At 41.0% G+C, this 24,410-nt stretch overlaps 1 protein-coding gene across 6 annotated transcripts in view; it reads right to left on the reverse strand.

The window, feature by feature from the left end:
- PCDH11X (protocadherin 11 X-linked) overlaps positions 1-11,362 on the reverse strand; it is a 754,441-nt gene extending 743,079 nt beyond the window's left edge. For 4 of the 6 annotated variants that reach the window (XM_051827412.2, XM_051827411.2, XM_051827410.2 and 1 more), the window contains exon 1: positions 10,996-11,361. The gene's annotated coding sequence lies outside the window, so the exon portion shown is untranslated. Of the gene's footprint in view, positions 1-10,995 lie in introns of all 6 variants that reach the window. The other 2 variants (XM_070066783.1, XM_002720154.4) reach the window with 2 other exon arrangements.
- Positions 11,363-24,410: the final 13,048 nt, after the last annotated feature.

The following is a 24,410-nucleotide window of genomic DNA, read 5'->3' on the forward strand; positions in this document are numbered from 1 at the left end:
TTTCAATGTTGTCTGTTTTAATCTGACACTGGTTCTATACCAAGATGAGTTGTGCATAAAGAACTTTAACTATGAAACTCTTCCCAGATTGCTTGTGAATGAAAGGATCACTACATTTAAGGGGGCTATCTGCTGTATTCTAATACAAAAATCTAGGTGTGATGAAAGTAGTTAGCATGGTGTCTACTTCATTGTCTGTTACCACTTTGAGGGTTATGTTAGTGAACAGCAAACATAAAATAACTTCTATCAATTCTGTTGTTACTCTGCAAATGTCAAACACTAAAAGAAGGTCTTCAAATAGCCTAAGTGAAAAGTTAATAGGCAATTTTTTGAAATCTGAATGATTAACAGATATGTTCATTGATAATATTTTAAAAAACTAATAGGGTCAAAAATCTATTTTATGCTAAAACTGCTCACAACTTTTGGATCTGTTTAAAAATGTAAATATATATGTGGGTGGGTGGGTGGGTGGGTGTATAAATTATTGACACTGTATGCCCAATGGTTGAATTTTCAAAATGGTTTAAATGCATATAAAGTCAATTCAACAGAATTCACAATAAAATTCACAAGAAATTAATTATTATTCCAAGCTGCAACTTCAACTAACAGTTACATCACATTTTACAACCAATGTTAATATCAAAATGCAAATAGTAGTACACTATTTTATTTTAAAAATCTCATTCTTTGCAAAATACCTAAATTGAATCTCTTAAAAAGACGTCAGTTACCCATGGCCTATTTCCCCATTTTCATGCTTGTTAATCAGACTAGGAATTAGCCTCTTTCTTCAAAGTGTGGCATCTCCATGCCCAGGAAGCTTCTCAGAAATGCAAAATTTCAGGCCTCACCTAGATTCTACTGAATCAGAATCTGCATTTTAAAAAGATTTCCAGAGGACTGGTCTGCACATAAAAGTTTGACAAGCAAGGGAAGACTATAACTTCCTAGAAATTGGAGTTTAAAATAACAAGCCATTAGTAGCAATGGTGATTGATTAGAAATTGTGTACTGACTTTTTTTCTTTCTGAAGTGCTTTGACTCTGTTACAGTGACCCAGATATTCACTTTTGGAGCATTCGTCTTGCATGCCCATATTTATTTACTCTTGTATGCAGTGCTGGAGCGTTCACAGCATTCACAACATGTAGGATACTCAATGTATTCAAATTCCCTCCCCTAAATAATCTCACTTTGCATGCATTCATTAGACAAGGGCCAGCACATGGTAGCTGCTTCATTTCAGGGATGTTGGAACTGAGTTCCTGGACTAAAAAAAGTTGTTGTAGACAAGGAAAGCAGTAAGAACTGTGGAGTCTGACTAGAGGTTAAAAGGTCAGTGTTCAGCTGAGCAAATTCTTTCCTGATCTAAAGAAAAAGACAATGAAAATCTTGCCTGAAGACCACAGAATCAGCTACCATGTAAAGATTTTATCTTACTTGTGTATGTGTGTTTATTACCTATTTCTAAGCTACTCCTTTAAAAATGTAACATAATCACGCTTTAGAAGATTTTTGATCCTTATAAACTATCAAGCAACCACCAAATAGCACTTAAGATATTCTAAATATACCATATTAGATGTGTGAGAGAGAAGCCAGCCCAGGAAGTTTCAAAAAGGTTGCAAATTTCACACTAAATTGAAAGCCAGGCCCTATCACCTAACACTCTGACAGTTCCCTTTCTTCTCCATTTGATTTCTTCTACCCTCCCTATCTCCTTTCTCACAAAGCAGAATAGTCTAAGGTTATTCCTGAAAGAAAGAAAGCTTTGCTCTGGCCTATTTTGCTTGACTACCTTTGCCTGATCCATATCCCTAACACACACACACACACACACACACACACACACATATATATATATACTACCTGACACAGGGAATCTAGATTATGTAGCATGCACATCAAATTTTAGAAATTTCACTCCATATCTTCCCCAAATTATATTTAAACCTTTGGAGAAATGTACAGTTAAGTCTTTAAGGTAACTACACATTTATAAAAATAAAATAATCCTTCCAGGAATGTGTATTCCAGGCCATCTTCAGTAAATGGGCAGTCTCAGTCACTCTTTAGAAGTTAAAATATTTATATTATTTAATGCATTGATATTTTTGTCTGTTCATTTGGCCTCTAAGTCAGGATAGCATTTTATAGTTTTATAACACAATATGCACAATGCAGGTGCTTTTAATGATGTTGATTCAAGTTTGGATAAACAGTACTTTTTATATCTGAGTAAGACTGGAAAATTATGAAGATTAGTAAAGCCAAAAAATAAATAAGTCTTGCATATGTTTAACTTTCTGATAAGATACAAAACTAGTATTGCGTTTTACCCACTCTAATTAAAAAGCCATAAATGATGTTATTTTGGAATTCTAAATACACTAGAAAGTAGGGAATAGGTATATTGTGGAGTAAATACAGTATCACCATTACAGGATACCTTACATGAATTCCCAGAGCACTCATTTCACATCTCTGACCTTAATTTTCTAATTTGTAAACTGACAAGGTTGGACTCAATAATCTTTTTGATTCCTTTCACTTCCAGAAATATATACCATACTTCATGTAATATAATGTGTGCAGAGTGACCCTCTATACATATTTACCAAATTCAATTTAATGTGACTACTTATTACTTTATTGTTTTTGTTCATTGTCTTTGCCAAGAATATAAGCTTTTCAATGAACGTACTCCCTTGAACTTCTTTAAGGGCCACCCTTCACAACCTAGCCTAATTCCCACTTCTAAGGTATTGCAAAATACTGGGCAAGCCAAAGACTTTAAGTCATTGATGGTTAATGAATCAAGGCAGTGAAACTGGTAATATTTGCAGAGCCATGTGACAAGGAAAGAATGTGTTGTATGTTCATTATATTTTGTAAAACAGGATCATCTTTTCATTGGAAAGGGCCTTGAAATAACTTTCAACTCCTTCATTTTACTTATGAGAAAATTGTAATCCTGGGAGGCAATGTTATTTGCTCAAGGTCACTCTCTATATACTAATCAAATGGGAGTCATAAAATATCTTATGTTCACATAACATAAGTACACCCTCCGCTCTCACTTACCTGACCTGAAACATCTAGTAAAAGAGAGTTTATAACCTTGAAGACAATAAACAATGACTTGCATATTGCAAGCCCAAGATCTTTTAGATTAGTATAACACAAACCTATAGGTAATTGATTACCAAAGATCTGTTGTTTCAAAAATGACATGTCAGAAGAAAAGTACTACTTAAAAACCATTGACGAATATTTTCTAAAATAAATTATATATTAAAATATAGATATCCTAAAAGAAAAATGAAACAGACTATAATGCTAAATATTTCCTACATTAAGTAAACTTCACGGAATGTCATTATTATGGCTTATAATTTGAATTATTCCTACAAATAAAATGAAGCAAATGCATAAGTGTCTGTAAGTCTGTGTAACTATGTTAGCCATCCCATTATTTTATCATATACTTTTTATGGGACTAGTGTACAAAGACACTAAATAGGAGGAGAATATAAAGCAATTAGCTACTTAACTGAAAAACATTTTAATATATTTCAATAAATTCATCTTTGAGATTTTTATTTTTTAATCCAAGACATCATATTTTTTTTTTACTTTTACATTCAGAACTTTGATGAAAGGTATTCAAAGAAATGAGAGGCAAGACTGGGTGTGGAGAAATGTCCTGGCTTACAGATTGAAGACCCTCAATCCTATTGAGGCATCCCTCTAACTATTTGGAAAAGCCTTATCAGATTTTATCTGTCTGACCTTTTGTCTCTCCAGTTGATAAAATCCACTTTTATGCCTTCTATTCAATGTTTTCAATGAAATGAAAATAATATAATTATTTTGTAATGATGTAAAGCTATAGAATATTGTACACACTGAAAGTGTTAAGTAGGAGAATGAATAAAACAAAATGCATAGAATATAATAAAAGCATGGAAGAAACAATGTTTTATTTTCATTTACTATGAAAACAGTTACTGAACTGTAAAAATCAGTTCAGACTTCAATTTGTATTCCATTCACTTAAAAGTTTTTAAAAAGAAATGAGTTTTTCTTGTTTAATTAAAATCCATCAGCAGATTAGTTTTATTATCATTATGCTAAAAGATACATTACATTAATAAAACAGTTTTTATTGAACAGAGAAAAGTCCTCTCCCAGGATTTCTTCTCTTTTTCCTTTTTCCCTCTTCTTGTTTACCTAAATGTACACATTCACCATGTGCAGATTAGGTGGACAAAATCATCCTTTCAGATTTGAGCTGGAAATGACAACTATAGCCATTGTCATCCTTAGTTTCAAAATGTATTATACTGATTCAATACTGAACACATTGGACACAATTAAAAGGACAGTTTAAATCCTTGAACAGTTAAGGATTTTTAGAGTGCAAAAAATAATAGAAGCATTTCATGATTTCTGGCAAGTCACTCTTCTAATTCAAAACCATAATTGAAAAAGACTCTTTTTTCCATTTTTTTTTTAGTTTGATAATGAGAATAGTCTTTCCACAGATGTAACTGAATCTCAAGATACTTTTCACCCTAAAATAGCTTTCTTTATGTGATGAACCTGTGCTTTACAATTAATGTTGTACAGGGCATAAACCTTGAGGGGCCATGGCATATAGGTCATTTGATATGACCATATTTTAGGGATGATGCCTTCATGCTGAGCTTCTAGTGAAGAATAACACCATTCTCAAGTATGAGTAGATTAATTGAAACATTGCAAGCCAGTCTCGAATATCAAGGCATCTTACCTAGGTTTCTTCATTCTGGATACTGAATGATCAATAAAGTCTTCAGATAATAGAACTCTGCTCAGACAATGACATGTAATTTGGAATGTTATAATATAAAGTCAATCCAATTAAATGTACTTATATATTTTATTTTTCCCAAAGGTAAAATTTACATATGCCTTTGATGAAAGGACATATCATCCATTTTTACAGCATACTCTTTTTTCCCTCCCCAATTCCCAGTGATGTTGAGTCAACCTCACTGAATGTGGAGAAAAGGACAATATTAAAATTGTCCCTTTTCTACACACACACACACACACACACACACAGAGAGAGAGAAAACTTTCTAAGAATGCAGTTAAAAAGAAAAAAAAAAAACAAGGGTTCTTTTGCCACTTAAGACATGGTAACTGTGTGTGTTAGCATGGACACACATTGACTAAGGCCTTAAAATCCTGTTTGTGTATGAGAGGAAATCAGCTAAGGGGGATGCCCTCTCAAAATATTTAAACTTGAGCCAATATGACAATCCCACAAAGCAAAAACAGAGAAAGGGATAAAACTAAGAATTCGTTTACTGGAAACATAAAAAAGAATGACCCATAGGAAGATGACACACCAGAAAGGATGGGATGCAGAGAAACAGTGTCAGGAACGTGCAGTGAGAAATTCAGAAAAGTTGAAAATACTCCCCCAGAGTACAATATTTGAATCCCTAGTTGTAGCCAAAGGGAAGCAGACATTTGCAGGCATAACAAAAAATGCAACAAATCATAGGAATTCCACTAAAAATCTTGTTTGAAATAAAGCATAAGATACATAGAGGCAGCAAGAAATCTTCTTAGTCAAGAAAATTCAACAAATCTGTAAGTAAAATGTAAGTAGATGTTGCTTTTTTGCTATGTTTTTCTAAAGCTTCTTTGAGGTCACTGAAGATTCCCAAGGTGGCTAATGGGGAGGAGGACTTAAAAGGCAGACAGAAGTGCAGAAACTACAGGGTAATGAATACAGGGAAGAGGGGGTAGGGAAAGACTGCAAGAGAAAGGACAAAGGATAGAGAGAAAGCTGCTTCCTAGAGCATAGGGGAGGTAAAAGCCAAGGTTAAGGAACTCTAGTCACTGAGAGTGAACCAAAGTGGATAAGGACAGGAGAAATTATGTAGAATGAAGAAATGATGTGGGGAGGTGTGTAAAAACTGGGCTGAGATAGAGATGAATGTGCCTACAAGTGGCTGAAGGAATGGGGAGCTTCCCGGGCCAAAAGGAGTTGACTCTGTTGGTGGAACATGGGGAATTTCGAAGACTGGGTGAGGAAAGTGAGTAAAATGATAAAAGTGGATACATGGTGTCTAAAGAGACATTTTCTTCCGGGAAGCAGCATTCTTTTATTAGTTCTACTGATTTTCTTTAGGCCCTCTTCCATCAACTGTCCTCTTAGCCAGATGTTACAGCATATCTTGACTTATCTGCCTGCATTCTCTATCCCAATGCATCAGTTTATTCAATGATTCCTTAAAGACAATCAACAATGTTTCTATTGTGTGCCACCTACTGCCCAATTTTCTCACGTTATATTGTTGTTTTAATATAACTATTTGAAAACTCTCCAAAGCTCGTTGGCATCTACAACATACACACATACCTCTTAACTCCATAGCAAGGCATCGAATTCCCCACACCTGTCTTTACTTGGTCTATGTGAGTCATGACCTTCCAGGTATACTTCCTGGCTTGCCACTGATGAAGAATGTCTAATATTTAAAGTCAGAGAGATGTCTTCTTTATGAACTTCATCTCAACCACTTCGCAAAAATTAATTCCTCCCTCCATTATGCTCAGTTAGAGCATTTATCACCATTGTATCCTAGCTTTATAAGAGTCTCCCAGCTCAAACAGGCTCACGTCACAGTTTTCATGTTCTCTTTTGTATTCATGAAGCCTAACACATTGTCTGGCACAGTGGGTGACTAATTAATGTTTGTGGATCCTTTAGTGAATAAATAAAAAAAGATGACACCACCTTTAAAGTATGCAAAGCAAGATTATTGGAGAGAATTAGCTTTGAAATATTCATTCTCTGAATAATTTCCTTTCCCACTAATAGGAAACGTGGCAGCCATACATATTTCCTCAACGTAGCGCAGAACCAGTGGTTTCTATAAAGTGTCCTTGTGGGTGTACCTTCCCTTGCTGCTCCCCCAAGAATCTTATAAATCCTGGCTGAAGGCTGCTGTGGACTGCTTGCACTGAGAAAAGGAGTATTTTTCTGCTTTCGAAATCCCTTACCAGATTTCTTCCTGCCACCAGCGGTCTGTAAGCCCTCTATCGCGAATTTCTATCTTGCAAAAAACATAAACTTTTGAATATCAAGATCAGGAACCATGTGAAACCTGCAATCCCTTCTGCCAGGGCTTCCAGCCTCTAAAACCCAGCACTATTTGAGCGCCCATCACACTAGCATTCAGGTGATAAAAGGAGGGGCGCTCCTTTCAATCCTTAGCAAATGATTGAGCTCTAGAAAATGAATGTGTTTTGATGCTTGCTCTGAGTTTCCTCCCCATTCCTCTATTTCAAATGCACAGTAACTTTTAGCTTGCTGCCAGCGATATATCATGTGTGGGAAGCTTTCCATCAAAGGTAAAAAGAAAAAGAAGGGGGGCTACATTTACCACCTGAATTCTTTGCTCTAGTTCCCTTCCCCCCACATCTCCCACCTGCCTCCAAGCCAAAATACAGGAGGTAAGCAGTTTGTTGCAATCCCCCTTGAATGTCATTTCCTTTGGAAGGTAACTCAGCTCCTCCAGGCTCCAGATGCCTCCATACGCCCTATCTCCGTCCCCTCCCTCTTGCCCTGTGCAACCTTCGCCAACTGCACGCTGCTGCCCTTCTCCCAGAACTAAAGAAAGAATTGGCCGCAATCAGGGGAAACGGATTAGCCTCAAATTCGGGAAAGCAGGTGGCTGGTCCTTAAAACAAGAAGAGCAAGCTCAGAAGGGAAGTCGCAGCAGGCTTCCTTCTTGCAAAAACCTATTCCGGAATCTTCCCAATTTGGCGCTCCGGCCTCTAGAAGTGACTGCGCAGCCTTATAATAAAGAGCACGGTGGCCTCTACCCTGCAGCAGGCACGGCTGGAGCTTTTCTCTGGGCAACTTCCAATTTCCAGTCCCTAGCAGTTAATGGGACTCTCCCCACGACCCCCGCCCCGCGCCTTGGCCTGAGGCTGCACCCCTCCCCCACCGCCCCACAAATCTGGGAAGACAACCCTGTCCGCCTTCTAGAGAGCTTGCTCTGTGCAAGGCAAAGAGACAGCCACGGGCACGTTACGCTGGTCCTCGCGTCCTTCTTCCTTACCGCCCGGCGGGAGGGGGGGGGGCGGGGAAAAAAGAGCGGAAATTTAACACTGGTAACTGTTACTACGGCATCTGAGAACTTGCCCTCTAAAAAGCAATAAGTAAGTAAATTCACTGTGAATAGAGAAGGTGCAAACTGAAAAGAAGGCAGCGGGGGGGGGGGGGAAGGAGCAAAAGGCAAGACCTCAAATCTGTGTTTGACCTCGGGGTTCAAAACCGACCTCGGCCGGACCCGCACTGCCACCCCGCGCCCCATCATCTTCAAGCCTCCGGCTTCTCCGAGCGCCTTTGGGGAGCCAAGGAGACGCAAGGAGGGGGCCCTGAGCGGGAGCGCTGGAAGGGCCGAAGGGAAGCGAGGGCGGCTGCGCACAGGGAGCGCGCGGGGCAGGGCCGTTCGCGCTCCCGGCCCGGACCCCTCTCGCAGCCCGCCGAGCCGTTCTGCAGCTGACATCATTGCCACAAGGAGGGGCTGCCCGTGCGAAGGCGACTGGAGAACACGGTTCTCGGGCCTCGCTGGCGGAGGCGCTCGCTCGCCGCCTGGCAAGCGTAGTGCGCCGGCAGCGGCGGCGGGGGGAGCCTCAGCTTGCCGGAGCTGCGTGCGGCAGTTCTTAATTTAGCAGAGGGAGAAAGGTATCTTTAGACCTTTGCGCGTCCATCTCTCCAGTCTTTCGTCACCACCACCCGCACTACATCCGCGCTGCCTACGATGAACCAGACAAAGGCAAGAAAGGGGGATACACTATTACTTCCACTTGCTTTCCAACGCCCCCCAGCCCGCACACACGGAGAGAGAGAAACCAGGACAGCCTCGAGGCTGAGTTTTCCTGCCCTGACTGCGCGAGTCGGCTTCAAACAAGATTAAGAGTGGAATTCCATTGAGTTTTTACCAAGTTGCAAAGGTGCCCGCAAGTACTGCCCCGCCCCCACCCCCTTTGGAATCCCGTCTGTGGCACTTCTATGGGGAAACTAGAGATGAGTCGCTCCAAGTCAGAAGGCGCCGCCGTCCTCTGGGTGTTGCGCCCAGTGTTCGGAACTGTGCTCCGCGCGTTCCTCAGGTTGTTTCCTGGCTGCGGCGCTAAGAGCGCGGCCGCGGCCCCGCCAACACCATCGCCTCCTCCTCACCTTTCTGCCCCTTCCCCGGCTACCCGGATTTTCAAGCACTTAACTCCGACACTTTCCCGTGTACGGAAACAGCGCTAAGGCTAGGTCTAGATCCCATCTCGGGATGTTTCCACGCGAGGAAGGACGCGATTTCTGTTTTGGCTTGTTGTAGTTACCATTTAATTCTCCTCCTTTTGTCCCAGCCCCTCTTCTTTCCTTCCCATCTTTGCTTTGTGGGTGTGTGCCGCAGTGGCGCAACTTTCCAGTCCCGGCTCCGGAGCCAACATTTTGGAAGGGCACCCTGCTCGGAGAGGCGAGGGCCCGCCCGCAGGCGCGCGCGCACACACGCACTCCACACGCGCACCCCAGCGCCCTGCACCCCAAGCCGCAAGGGCGGCCAAAGCAGCGGAGCTCGGAATGAATCATTCTGCAAGCAAAGGGACATTGTGTGAGGCTCTTTTAAAAAGTCTTTGTTGGGAGAGGCTTGGAAGTGGCTCCTGCAACACACTCTTGTGATAGCGACAGCACCCTGCACCCTGGCGCGGAGGAGGCGGCGATTTGCGGCTCAGCGCTCTCAGCAAGTCTGGTCTCCAGCACGGGGCGTTCTGCCACTGTGCCCTGATAAAGTGTCTCAGGAAACGTACCCATCTGCGGCCACTGGCTTGCAAAAAGTCACCGTTTCCCATAGCACTCTCATTAAGAAGCCTCTCTTCTCGAAAAGGCGCAGTTTTCAGTTTTATGGCTATGATCTTATAAAAAAATTCCTTTGTGGAGAAATGAACTGGTTTTTTTTTTTTTTCGGGTCTCTTAGAAAACGCCATATATTTATGGAATAAGTGGGCGGGCTTTGGCTAAGGGATTACCAGTCATTTATTTAGAGCAAGAAGAACCCTTTTACGTTTGGCTACACTCTTAGAAAAAGTCTTTTTTTTTTTTTTTCATAAGAAAAGGATGCCGTCTTTGGTCTGCGCGATTAAATGAAGTTGCCCTGTTTTTAAAAAAGATAGGCAGCACTTCCCACACCTACCATCTCCACATCCAGCAGGTGCTGGCTGAACACAGCCCTGTAAGTAGGGCGGGAAGGAAGGGCGGGGAGACGAGTGCCAGTAGGAACAGCCCAGGGGACCCTGCGCGCCCTGTGGCGGGCCGCGCTCTCCTGCGCTGCGCCAAGGTCGGACCCCCAAGAGTACAAGCCACCCTGGCGGGGATCCAAAGCCGACAACCTCCCACCCCCACCACCTCCAAGAGACCGGGCACAGCGAGGCCCAGCCGCTTGAGGTCCGACGCGGATGCTGGGCTTTGGGCTTCGCCCCAGTGCTCAGACCCCTCCGCCAGGGGAGCCTGGGAGCCTGGGGCATGATTTTACCTCAGCACCTTGCCCCAGTCTTGAGTTGCGCTCAGCCTCGCCAAAGCCGGTTGTTAGGCGTTCAAGGGAAAGACCTTTTTGCACAGCCAATGTCGGGGAAATTCATGCGCGGACACTTTTCTGACAAAAGTGAGAGTTTTCGCAAAGTAACCAAGCCGAGCGGTGGCAGTGCCAAAAAGACATTCTCTTAGCGCTCACCCCCGGGATTCGCTGCTTGCCTTCCCTCCGGGGAAGGGAAGGGGGAAGGGAGGACGCTAGAAGCGTGTCTAAAGCCACTCTGTGGTCCTAGTCCAAACCCCAGGCGCAGGCAGCAGGCAGCCTCCGCGCACTGAGTGCGGGACTCATGCCTCCCCCGCCGCAGTCTGTTCTGGCACCCGCACGGGATACTTACTCAGTGAACGAAGCCTCTAGAGTAGAATGAAGAGGGAAACGTAAAGGAGAAAAAAGGCTTCCGCCCGCTCCACGGAGACTGCGATTGCTGTAGCGGGCTCTACCGCCACAGCTCGCAGTCCGCGGAGCAGCTGGTGTCGTGCAGGCTGTTTGTGAGGCTGTCGGGGCCGCCCGGGCTGCCTGGGCTGCCTGTGCCTGCCGCCTGGCTCGCCGCTGCCACTGCCACTCTGCGCACTCTGTTCGCCTCGCCTTCCGCTTTGCCGCGCGGGCCGCTGCGTGCAGCTCTGGCTCACAGCTCCTCCCGCCCTGACAGTTCGCCGACTGCAAGGAGCCAGTGTCGAGCCAGCCCTTTTGAATGGCGAGGGGGAGGGACTAGAGAGAGGGGGAGAAGGGGGAAGGAAGGGGGGTGAGCGAGTGGAAGGAGGGGTGGGGGGAGAAGTGAACCAGTGCCCGGGCTGCCTGTTGGGAGGGGATGGCGCAGCACCAACTGCTGGGTACCCCCCTCTGGTCCCCACTCTCTGCACCCCACATCCCCCACCGCTCCGGGGGCTGCTCCTCCCCGCTGACGGAGAACCGGGGGAGAAGGGCGGGGGCGAGACGGAGGTAAGCTTGGGAAGTTACTGCTCGCCGCCCAGAGAAGGCGGCAGAATGCGTGCAGGCGGCACGCTCGCGTGCGGGACCCGCTGCTGGGGAGAGCGTGCGGCTTTCGGGCTGCCCGCTTTCCTGAGCAGTAATGAGGGCATGCCTTGCTCCCCTAGGTCCTACGCTCAGTGCTCTCGCAGGCCACCCTTGAAGTTTCACTCATTTACATTATCTTCCAGAAGTTTGATTTTTTTTTTCTTACTCAGCGTGCTTGCTTCTCTCGCCATCCCGCTGGCTGCCCTGACTCCATCCAGCTAAAGAACAAGCATCCAGCAGCACCATTTTCTCATACAAAGGATACTTAAGGCAGACTAGTGGAAGTAGGGGAAGGAGCCGGGCAAAGCCGCAGTTGGAGCTGAGAGGCTGTGTCGGCATAAACCGTACTCAACAGTGAGCGGGTCTGGGACCTGGGTTGTCTTTCCCGAGTGATCGTCTGGGGGCGGTGAGTGAATGGGGGTGAAGGAGAGATCCTAGCTTTTGACTATCCCCGAAAGCAAGTCAGAGTGAGCTCAAGCAGGTCGGTGCCTGCGAGCTGCTTTTGTGGGGTCTAGGCGCATCGCTGCCGGGGACGGGGGCAGCATCGCGGGTGTGGACAGCGCTTTGGCAAAGTAGGAGAGGATTCGAGAGAAGGAGGAACCCAGCCGGAAGCTGCAAGGCTGGTGCTTACCGCGCGCTCTGGCTGCCTAGTTGGCGACGCCCGGGCGGGCATCAAGGTGCCAGGTCTCCCAAGACCACTGAAGCGACTGGGGCGATGTGGCTGGTTTATGGCTCGGATGTGTCATGAGTACCAAGAAGCAGAGGCCCATTCCCCCGTCCCTGTCTTGGGATTACAAATAAATAGCAAACAGCATCAAAACCTTCACAGCTGATCTATTCTGATTCTTGTTCCAAGGAGCAAGTCCTTAAATTTAGCCAGAGGCCAGAGAATAAACCAGGTGAATTCTCTACATTCACTTCTCCATAAAGCCGTGCCGTTTGCAGGTGAGGGGTGGTCCACTTTCCGTTCTTAAGCTGTAGAGAAACTTACCTTACTGGTACATTGCTTTGTATCTGAAAGGGGGAGGCTCTCCTTGCTGAAATAAAAGGAGAAAAAGTAGACAGTTTTCGAGTGCCAAGAGCATAGTATCCATTTTTATTTTTTTGTCTCCTGACTGAAAGGGAGATGGCATTCGTGAAAGGATAGAACATAAAGAAGGAAAAGAATGTGCGAATTATTATGAGTTGATTCTCTCAACAGCTTTCTCACGAAAAGTTTTTTATTTAAGGGCAAATCTTTATGACTTCCTTCTCCAGTGTGTGCCTCTCCATCTTCTTAACTGTCTCCTTTCCAATTCCTACTATTTTCAAAGGTTAAAACCTTGGTTCAAATATTCCTCACATTACTTTTCTTTTTCTTTTGCATTTTTAAGCACCTAAAGCCACAACTGGGAGAAAGATTAGCACCGCAGTCCAGTGCGACCTGCAGGAAAGAATACAGGAGGAAGTATTTGCTTGCTCAGGTCTGGGGGAGATGCTTTACACTTGTGTTTTCTACCTCCGGTAACTCTGCCTCCATCATTCATAGTATCCAGCACGTTCATTGTCCTCTTCTCAGGAGCTAAGAAATATCTGGGAGATGAAATGAGATGCTGTCAAATGGTTACAGCTCTGACTCTTAGGCTTTGCACTGCTGGATGAGACTCTCTCATAGGGGATGGCAGGAACTCAATGAAAATAAAACCACCGATTGATCCAGGACAGTATGGCAGAGCCATACCATGAAAACCCTTTCAGAGCACTAAGGATTATTTATAGCATCCACATTTGACACCAATTAATTGATTTCTTAAAATTTCCATCTAAACCTGAGATAGGGGGAGAGACCTGTGGTGACTGTTAGGAAGAATTTAAAGATAATCACCATGACCAACCTAGGAGGTTTGTATTACTATCCCCATTTTGCGATTCCCCAAACTGAAGCTCATAGAGCTTGCATAAGACCGTGGAGCTAAAGAGAAACAGATTCTAGAGTCCCATTCAGGGTGTGTAACTCCTAAGTTCAGCTACATGATTGCTTCATAGTCAATCTACAGTTTTCTGCAATAAAAAGAGCTCAGCATTTACTTTAAGGTGTATAGTCCAATAAAAAATGATCTCTGTGAAGTAGAAACATTACTTACAGACCAAGGAGATTCCAGTAGTTGATCTAAGTAACCCAGAAAATCATCTGAGAAATTCAGTTTGTTGAAAAGACTGACAGAAATCCACATCTGAAAATAATGAACACTTTCCCCATTTTCTGTTCTCCTATGTTCTGTCTGATGGTGGCACCAATGAGCAATGGAATAACCAAAAGCCAGGACACCTGGCAAAAACTCTCGGCATTCTAGATAAAGGACTGATGAGGACTCTGCTCTGCCTACACAGAGAAGGACTTTTCTCTTATTGACTGCTTTTTATGCACCATCTACATTATATAAATTGTCCTAATAATCCTCAAAACCATTCTGTGAGGTAAGTATTATTATTTTTTTAAAATGAGGAAACAGAGACTAGGTAAAATGCCCTAGTTTATATAGCTGTAAAATGCAGAGTTGGGAAATTCAAATCCCTATTCTTTACAAACCATTCTGCTGCTTCTCAGCATATGGTCTTCAGATTGTGTGGTTACAAGTTTTCAGAATGTGGGTTACATAAAAATTTTATAATTAATAAAACCCCATGAAGTAAAAAGGACATTGGGATTCCGTTTCTTGGAGGAGATGACATGAAAGAATTATGATATTTATTGCACTTTTTTTTTTGCCTTCCAATTAGGTACCTGAACCAGAGTTCTGCTTTGATGGTAAAAGGGAAATTATTGTAATTATATATATATATATATATATATATATATATATATATACCTTGTAAGCATGGAAATATGCCTAGTCCCTGAGAGTTGAACTATAAAGTTATTATATGTAAATAGTGGATCAAATAAGAGATTTTAAGATCTCTTGTAAGGATGTTTCTCAGGCCTGTAAGAATTGATTAAAACTAAAAAAAAGTGTTAATCTGAAGAAGGATTGATCAGCCATGGTGTTCCTGTAAAAGAAAACTCAGAGATTGAATATTGACAATACTTATTCATGCATATTTTCATCTCTCTGACAAAGGTACACTTAATATGAGATTGATGAAATCCATCAGATTTTCTGTTATTTCAATTGCCCTTACATTGCAACATCCCTTATCAAATAATCTGCCATCTGATTGTGATTTGCCTTTCCATATACTCTCTGTGCAGAGAGAAAATGCACAGGTTATGCAGATGAATGAGCACAAGTTCCTTGTATCTATCATATGACAGTTATTACATACCGAATTCCATCCATTTTTATTGCAGAAAACAACTTGCACTGTAAATTGCACATAAATATAATCCATATATCTTCATTCCTATTGGAAAAGTAGGTGGTGTGTGGACATGAAACAGTAAGACTGGGTAAAATACTTGGCATATTTCAAGTTAAATATTAAGTCATCAGCAATAATTGCATTTAATTGGAAGCAGTATTGCCCAGTGGTTAAGAAATGGACTTTAGTTTTAGATCAAATTTGGAGTCCCAGGTCTGACACTTTCTTGCTGTGTGGCTAGAGACAGATTAATCTCTAGACCTGTGCTGTCCAATAACATAACCTCTAGCCACATGTGTCTAGTGAGCATATGGCATGTGGCTTTTGCAAGTTGAGATGTGTTGTGAGTGTAAAACACCTTATGTTGAAGACATAATACAACACAAACATATACTTAAGTGTACAAAATATCCTGCTAATATCTTATATCAATTTCATGATGAAATAATATTTTGACTAATTGGTTAAAATATATTGTTAATTTAATCTGTTTATTTTTAATATTTGAATGTGGCTGCTAGAAATTTTTAAAATACAAATGTGGTTTGCCTCATATAATTTTTATACAAAATTACCCAAAAACCTTCAGTTTCTTTCTCTAAAAATGGAGATAATAAGATAATAACCTAATCCACCCCAAAATATTATAGTGAAATATAAATAATATAATTCACCTATAATGCTTAGCACATTGACTGACATTCTGTTAAAAGTTATCACTTTCTAAGACTTAGGAAATAAAGATGTTGCATAAAATTAAATGATGATTTAAATCCTAGAGGGATAGGGACTGCTGAAAGAGAAACACTTGGTTAAGAATTTGGTTTTCTTTTAGCCCTAAAGAAATCTTTCTACAGCAGCAAGCATGCATGTATACTGGCATGGAGACGGATAAAGTATATGCAAGTGCTTTGAAAAGTTAAAAGTGCTTTTCAATTCTAAACATTTTTACTATCTTCGTTTATACAGGCACTTTTACATTTAATCAGTAAATACTTCTAGTGTTAAGGCATTCAAGTCAAAAATGAAGAGAAGGCTTCCACGGGTACAGGCACACAAAATGCAAATGATTTCGTCAGAAGCTAAAAGTAGAAATGGGATAAATCCCGGTGGTTACAGAGCAATATGCTGTCAGTGTAACTGCAGACATACTGATTAGATGAACATCTTAACTGGAAACACTAGAGGGTGCTATTAGTGAAAGCTTAGAAAGATGAATGAGGCCTTCCAACACCCTTCCCCCTCTCCACCACTATAGATTATAAGAATTTGAAAAGGGCATACCTGTGAAATGAAACTAACACTTCTCCATATCCTCCTGGACATGACTTGTAAGATTATTTTTAGTCCTGGGAATGGACTTACGACATTACCAAAATAATAAAATATTGGAAGTTTGCTACAGTGCTTGGGCAAATCATTGGGGAAAGTTTAAAATGGTTCCTACTCTGAAGGAAACTTTACCAAAAGCTCAAGGAGGAGCGGACAAAAAGTTACCTGATAAAGGATTTTCCAGGAAGGAAATATTTCTATAGAAATTCCTTACTACTCCAAAACTTCTATAGCTAAGGAGTGGGGCAATTGTCTGATAATCAGGTCATATAAGATTTTTCCCACTCTGGGGGAAAACAACTCCACACCTGCAGTGGAAAGAAGCTTAGTGGAGTATCTTTCATAAGAATCTGGAAATTATGGCTTTATGAGTATACTTGAACTTTGCTGAAGCTCTGCACTCTTATTAGTGCAATTAAATGACTGAAGGTATGTGATGTTGCCCTCAAATGTGCTGTTTCCTTCTAAAGAATATGCTTCTCTTGCTGGATTCTCACTTTTCTGCAGATGAATTGTTGCAAACTGTATCTTATGAGTCTTTTCATCTCTGTGTTATTTGCCCGTATTGTGATGGCAGCACATGAGCAGAGGAAATTATTGTGTAAAGGAAGCAAAATTAGAATGTTATTAACAGTCTCTAACTTTGTTGATTTAGGGTAGTTTGTGACTTGAGTTGTGCAGATATTGCACAGTGAGGTGAAAGCTTCCAGGAATGGGACCAGCGCTGTGGCGAATTAGGCTAAGCCTCTGCTTGAGGTGCCGGTATTCCATATGGGCGCTGTTTCTAGTCCCGGCTGCTCCTCTTCAGATCCAGCCCTCTGTTAATGGCTTGAGAAAGCAGTAGAAGATGGCCCAAGTCCTTGGGCCCCTGCACCCATGTGAGAGACCCAGAAGAAGCTCCTGGCTCCTGGATTCAGAGAGGCCCAGCTCCTGCGGTTGCACCCATTTGGAGAGTGAACAAGCAGATAGAAGACCTCTCTGTCTCTCTCTTTGTCTGTAACTCCTCTCAAATAAACATATCTTTTTAAAAAAAGATTATTTATTTATTTGAAAGGCAGAGTTACAGAGAGGCTGAAGCAGAGAGAGACAAATTGAGAGAGAGAGAGAGAGAGGTCTTCCGTCTGCTAGTTCAACTCCCCAAGTGGCTGCAACAGCCAGAGCTGCGCTGATCCAAGGCAGGAGCCAGGAGCTTCTTCCAGGTCTCCTATGTGGGTACAGGAGCCCAAGGACTTGGGCCATTTTCTACTGCTTTCCCAGGCCACAACAGAGCAGCCGCGACTTGAACCAGTGCTCATATGGGATGCCGGCACTGCAGGCGGCGGCCTTACCTGCTACACCACAGTGCTAGCCCCATAAGTACATCTAAAAAAAAAAAAAAAAAGAATCCAAGAGTGTCTGGTTTTTGAGGAAAGAAGAAATATTTTATTTTATTATGTTTTATTTTGATATTGAGAATGAATACTTTTTGTACCATCAAAATTCCTATCTGGCCAACTCTTTGGGAAGTAGGTTTCAGCTACTGTGATAAATTTAGGAAATAGGCACACAGATGAAAGCAATCACATAATGTTTCTAAAACAATATATTGAGATTGATAAAAATACACGTTTCAAGAATCAAAACTAATCCCACACCACTCTGAGCCTCCTTTGTTTTATAAGCCTCTTTATTTCTATTATGACTATGGACTAAGTAGATTTACCTTTTTATGGTTTGAGAAATCAGTTGTATTTTTTTATTTTTGAAAATAAATGTGCTGCATATTTCATTGAAACATATAGGAATACTATTTTATGTTATTTTTTAACAAGCATGGCTGTGGTTTAGTTAACAAAATATTAAAAATATGCTTTTTTTCATTGACTAGACTACTGCAGCCATCCATTTTAAATGATTAGACATGTGTTTAGATAATCAACATAGGACTTCTGTTTTTCATGTAAGATTGAACATTTTTTATTTCATCATTACTAAAATTTAGCTGACTGTCAGCTTCTGTCTTTGGATAAAATATAGCAATCCAGGATTCTTTCCAATTGCCAAAATGTTTAGATCTTCTTTCACATAAGGGGAGGAATGGTGATTTGCATCATTTTAATTTTTAAAAAAAAAGATGCTTTGAATTTTTAAACTAGTTGTTCTTTCTTAACTAACTGCTAAATAAAGTGAAACCACAGGTGCATTTTTGCACACTATTGATCCTATTGTGGTTATCATTTTTGACAGGCTAGGTGGTGAACAGAAATGGCTGGAAAATAGGAGAGTTCTTCTTCTGAGGAAAAAAAAAGGTATAGCACAAAATTAGCAATGAAAATAAATATTGTGCCTAGACTCTTCCACCTTGAATTTTATCATTAGCCTCTATCTTCTCTAGCCCTGTTGCTGGAGCTAAAAACACCACTTCTCCTTCAGGCTCAACCTAATCCTGTCATAACAAAGAATCCTTCAAAAATCTCCGCTTTGTTGATTAACGAGTTTTTAAAATTTGTTCTCTTTTCAGACCCAATGTTCAATGTTCTTGGGGCAATTCCAACAAATCTGAGTTTTATTCCACATCCAAACCTGGTGGCTTAGCTTTTCTTATTTATCTAACTCAGTGGTATGAGGGCATACTAATACTCACTGCTAGTACCAGTGCTTAGGCTCTAATACTCAGCTGAAGCATTGGTACTCTGCATACTTCCTACCAGTCCCTTTCCCTGGTGCCCTAGGCCCAGTGTCAATAAAATATTACCTACTTGGCTGAAAGTCATGATCCCAGTAGACAAACTTCTTACCACCATCCTTTAAATAACAAAATAACTCATCCATGCAGTGATGAAAATAATGTATATTCTTAAATTGTGGGTTGAGATTTTCTTGTAGATATCAGTTAGGTACATTTGGTCCATAGTGGAGATTAACTCTGTTGTTTCTCTGTTAACTTCTTGTCTAGTTGATTTGTCCATTGGTCAAAATAGGGTGTTAAAATCCCCCATTACTATTGTATTGAGTCTATGTATTCCTTTAGATTCATTAAAATTTCTTTTATATAGCCAGGAGCCCTTGCATTGGGTTCATATACATTTACTATAGTCACATCTTTCTGTTGAATTGATCCCTTAATCATTACACAATGCCCTTCTTTGTCTCTTTTAACAATTTTTTTTTGTTTAACTCTATTTTGTCCGATATTAAGATGGCAATACCTGCTGAGTTTTGCTTTCCAGAGTATGGAATACCTTTTTCCATCCTTTCACTTTCAGTCTTTATGTATCTTTGTTGGCGAGGTGTGTTTCTTGTTTGCAGCAAATAGATGAGTCTTTTTTTTTTTTAATCCATTCAGCTAGTCTGTATCTTTTAATTGGAGAATTTAAGCCATTTACATTCAGGGTTACTATTGGTAAGTAATGATTTGGCCCTGGCATTTTTATGTAAATATTACTATTGTTTGCTATGAATTTCCTTTGTACACTTACTAGGAGATTTTTTCTCTTCACATTCTTTTATACTGATGACTATCTTTCTGTTTTTCTATGTGCAGCACATCCTTAAGCATCTTTTGTAAAGTTGGATGAGTGGTGGCAAATTCTTTAATTTCTGTTTGTTATGGGACGTCTTTATTTCATCTTCATTTGTAAATGAGATTTTGTGGATACAGTATTCTGGGTTGAATTTTTTTTTTCTTTTAAGTCTTGGATTATGTCTCTCCATTCTCTCTTAACCTGCAGGGTTTATGATTAGAAATCAGCTGTGAGTCTAATTATACATCCTCTGAGGGTAATCTGGTGTTTCTCTGGTGCATATTTTAGAATATTTTTTAATGTTTTATTGTTGAAAGTTTGACTGTAATGTGTCATGGTGAAGATCTTTTCTGGTCATGTCTAGTAGGAATTCTATGGGCCTTGTGTACTTGGATATCCCTTTCTTCAAATTAGGGACATTTTCTGTAATTATTTCACTGAATAGGCCTTCCAATCCATTCTGTCTTTTCATACATTCAGGAACTCCTAATACCCTTTTGTTGGGTCGATTGATAGTATCCCATAAATCCTGAACAGTGTTTTTAAATTTTCTAATTTCTTCTTCTTTTTTTTTTTTTTGATCTGACAAAGGTATTTCCAAAAATTTGTCTTCTAGCTCAGATAGTCCTTCTTCTGCCTCAATTTTCCACTATATTTTTTCACTGTTTTTTATTTGACATATTGAATTTTTCATTTCTAATATTTCAGTTTTTTTCAAAATCTCTATCTCATGGGAAAAATTTTCTTCCATTTCATGTATGGATTTCTTTACCTCATGAATTTACTTCTCATTGTTTTTGAATAATATGCTCATCATTCTTTTAAATTTCTTTTAAAGCATTTCATCCAATTCTTCATCTTCACATTCTAACACTGAAGTGTTGTTGTGTTCCTTTAGGGGAGTCATGTTGTCTTCCATCTTCTTGGTACTTTTATTTCTGCATTTATTTTTAGGTATTTGTGGAAATACTTGTTGGTTTTCTCCTCTGATGGATTTATATTTTAAGTATGACTCTCTCGCTTAGAAGAGTGTCTGTTCCTTCAGTGGATACCCAATGGCATGTGCTGAGTGTGGCCAGTGAACTCTGGTTATTGCTCAAGTGTTGGGGGAGAATCCAGGATGACACCCAAGTTGGATGTGGTGGAGCTCTATTATCAGCAGGCGAGCAGGAATGATCATTCTTGTCATAATCACAACCTCACCTCATTTTTTCCAAGGTGATCAATGAGGGAGGTTAGCCCACAGTGGTACAACCCCCATCTACACTGGAATCCTTGGCAATGATCTACCCCAGGCCATCAGGGAGCTCTGAGTAATTGCCTGGATTCCCAGCTACACCCCAGACCTTATTATGAAGTCACACCATACACATAGTTACAGTGCACACGGCTCTCACAGTAATGGGGTGCAGAGGACCCACTCAGCCTTGGAAGCCTGGCCCATCCACAGAGAAAGCAGAGTCACTTCCAAGCCAGGTTCATGTGGGTGCTCCTCCTTGGCAGTTTTAAAAGGATGGGGGCACCTCACACTCCTCCATGAGTATGCAGTTCCCTGTCAACCCTCCCAGACAGACTCAGTCAGTGGGGAACATGGATTTTTCCCTCTGGTGAAATTCCCTGGTCACATGCCTGATGAGAGCCTTTGCAGCCTCTAATTGTGTCAAGATGGTGCCTTCTCCCTGCTGGTTCTTGGATGCCCTTGTGGCAGCATGGGAAGAAAGAAATGTGCTTTTCCTTCTATGAATTAGGTGGATACTCTGTCTCCAACAAGGTCTTCAGGTCAGACTCAAAGTCAGTGTGGTCTACAAGGTACTCCCTCAGGCCATATCCCCAGTGGCACAGGCTTCTGCAATCTGTTCTCATCTCACTCGCAGATGCAGACGTCTCCTCCTGCCCCCGACTACAAGAATTGTGTGTGGTGTCCCTGCGCACTCCTGTGTGTCTGCACCTTCCACACTGCTCCATGGTATCCCTTTTTATTCTGCAGAATTTTCACTGTGAACTTCTCTTCTACTCTCCCCTGGGAATGCACTTCCTTTACTTTTCTTCTGCTACTTTCACCTGTTCATAAGCAGCAAATCTTTTCCCTACCAGCCATCTTGGAATAGCTTCATATTTTAAATTTTATTTTTTCTGTCTTTTATTTTTCTTTTCAACTTTTATTTAATAAATATAAATTTCCAAAGTACAACTTTTGAATTATAGCAGCTTCCCCCCATAACCTCTCTCCCACCCGCAACCATCCCATCTCCCACTCCCTCTCCCATCCCATTCTTCATCATGATTCATTTTCAATTATCTTTATATACAGAAGATCAACTTAGTATATACTAAGTAAAGATTTCAACAGACTGCACCCAGAAAGACACACAAAGTATAGAGTACTGTTTGAGTAGTAGTTTTACCATTAATTCTCATAGTACAACACATTAAGGGCAGAGGTCCTACATGGGGAGCAGGTGCACAGTGACTCCCGTTGTTGATTTAACAATTGACACTCTTATTAAATTTTAATTCTCGAACCATCTATGAAACATGCTGAAGTGTATAGATTATGCAGGTAACTTTTTGGAATTCATCACAATAAGTAATAATATGTCATTCAAACATTTTTGTTATTTTTGAACAGTGCAACTGAATTATATAACACCCAGACTTCCACTCACATCAATTATAAATTATTCCCCAAAATTAATCATGAAAATGTAATCATTGTGTGAAAATTACAAATAAAAGGTCAGAGAATGTGAAATTAACTGTGTCACAAATTTAAATGACACATGTTTCAAAATTTCCTATGAATGAATAAAATTGGCACTTTTTATAAAGGTTAGCATTTTCCAGAAAGCCTGAATAGATTGTTACAATGGTTATAATATTTTAAAAGTTCATTTAGGGAGTGAAAATTTAGCTTAGTAAGTAAGGAGCCCATATCCTACATCAGAGTACCTGGATTCATTTCCAGCTCTGGCTCCTCACTCCAGCTAATGCAGACCTTGGCAGGCAACAGTGATGGCTCAAGTGGCTAAATTCTTGCCACTGACAGCAGAGGACTTGATTGAATTCTCAGCTTCTGGCTTCAGCCCCTGCCTAGCCCTGGCTGTTGAGGGCATTTAGGGAGTGATCCTCAAATGAGAGTGTTTCTCTCTCTCCCTCTCTCTCTCTCTCCCCCCCTCCCTCTCTCTCCCTCCCTCTCTCTTTCCTATCTCCTCCTCTTCTTTCCTCCCCTTTCCTCCCCTCCTGTCAAATAAAAAATAATTTAAAAAAGTACAATTACAAGATAAGCTATTCAGTAATGCTGTAATGTTGGTGTACATCTCAATTATTGACACATACAATGAAGTGTATATCTTCAAAGTGAAGGACTTCAAGAATTATATACTTAAATCAAAAATATTGAAGAAGTGGTAAGCTGTGTTTCTCAGGAATTGTAAAGTAATATTTCAAGAAACAGTAAAAGCTATTGAAATCTGTACTAAATAGACTTAAAAAAAAAAAACTGTGTTGTCCTAGTCTGTTCTTCAAAGATCTTTCTAGGTTAGCAATGCGTAAAAATATTATAAATTAAAAATTTCTCTGAAACGTGGTACCTACTTGTTATAGATAACAGAACCGCTTAGGAATGAGAGGCATTTTAGACTGGTAACATTGCCAGATAAACAATACCTTAGTTGTTACACTAGACTTGTTCCACCAAGAAGCTATAAACTCTTATGAAAAATAATTTGTCTTAGAGTTACATTTAGCTAGTAATAAATGAAAATAAATCCAAAATGTAGAAGGTAGTCTTTTGTGTCCAAGGCATGTGTAGGAACTGGTTCTCTGTATTGGACTCAGTAATACGAAAGTGGGACTTGAGGAACAGGCAAACTCAGGGTCCTAAATGAGAAGAAACAGTAAAGGTCCTTTGTCCTTTTAATCATATTTTTTCCTCTTTCTGTCTTTTGAATTCAATACTATAACTTTTACAACTGAGTCTGTGTTATTTCTCTTTCGACTTTTCTGCAAGTTCTCAAATTTGCGTCAAATGCACATCTGGAGGTTGGTGAGCAGTGTGTTTGGTGTGGTAAGTAGAATGCATAGCAAAAAAAGGAATTGAAGTCAATGTTCCCTTCACAATGACTTACAGTCTTTAGACTGGCAAAAAAAGGAAGGTTAGCAAATGGTGGAGAGACACAAATTGGCATCCAAACTGTCTCCAACTGCTAATCTCCTCGAGTTCCCCAGGCTGGAGTTTGGGCAGGGTAGTCTGCAACAGAACCAGGAGCGAAGTTGTGTGTGCTGTGGCCCGTGCCCTCTAGGGGGCAGCAGAGGAACAAATTGGAGTTGGAGGTAAAGTTGGGAACAGGTGTGTTTAGAGGAGGAGCTCCTGTGTCTTGACTATGTAAACATATGATGTGACTTTTCAGCAGGGGCATGTAAAGAATTTATTCAACCAGAGAAAGCTTCTGAAGCAGTGTGAAAAATGATGCTAGATAGTTATAAAAGTATTGTTCATTCTTCAAACTTGTCTGCTCTGTCATGGTGCGGTTACTCTCTGTGCATTTATATCAGGATACAC

Source organism: Oryctolagus cuniculus, chromosome X, assembly GCF_964237555.1.
Source record: "Oryctolagus cuniculus chromosome X, mOryCun1.1, whole genome shotgun sequence".
Classification (NCBI taxonomy): Eukaryota; Metazoa; Chordata; class Mammalia; order Lagomorpha; family Leporidae; genus Oryctolagus; species Oryctolagus cuniculus.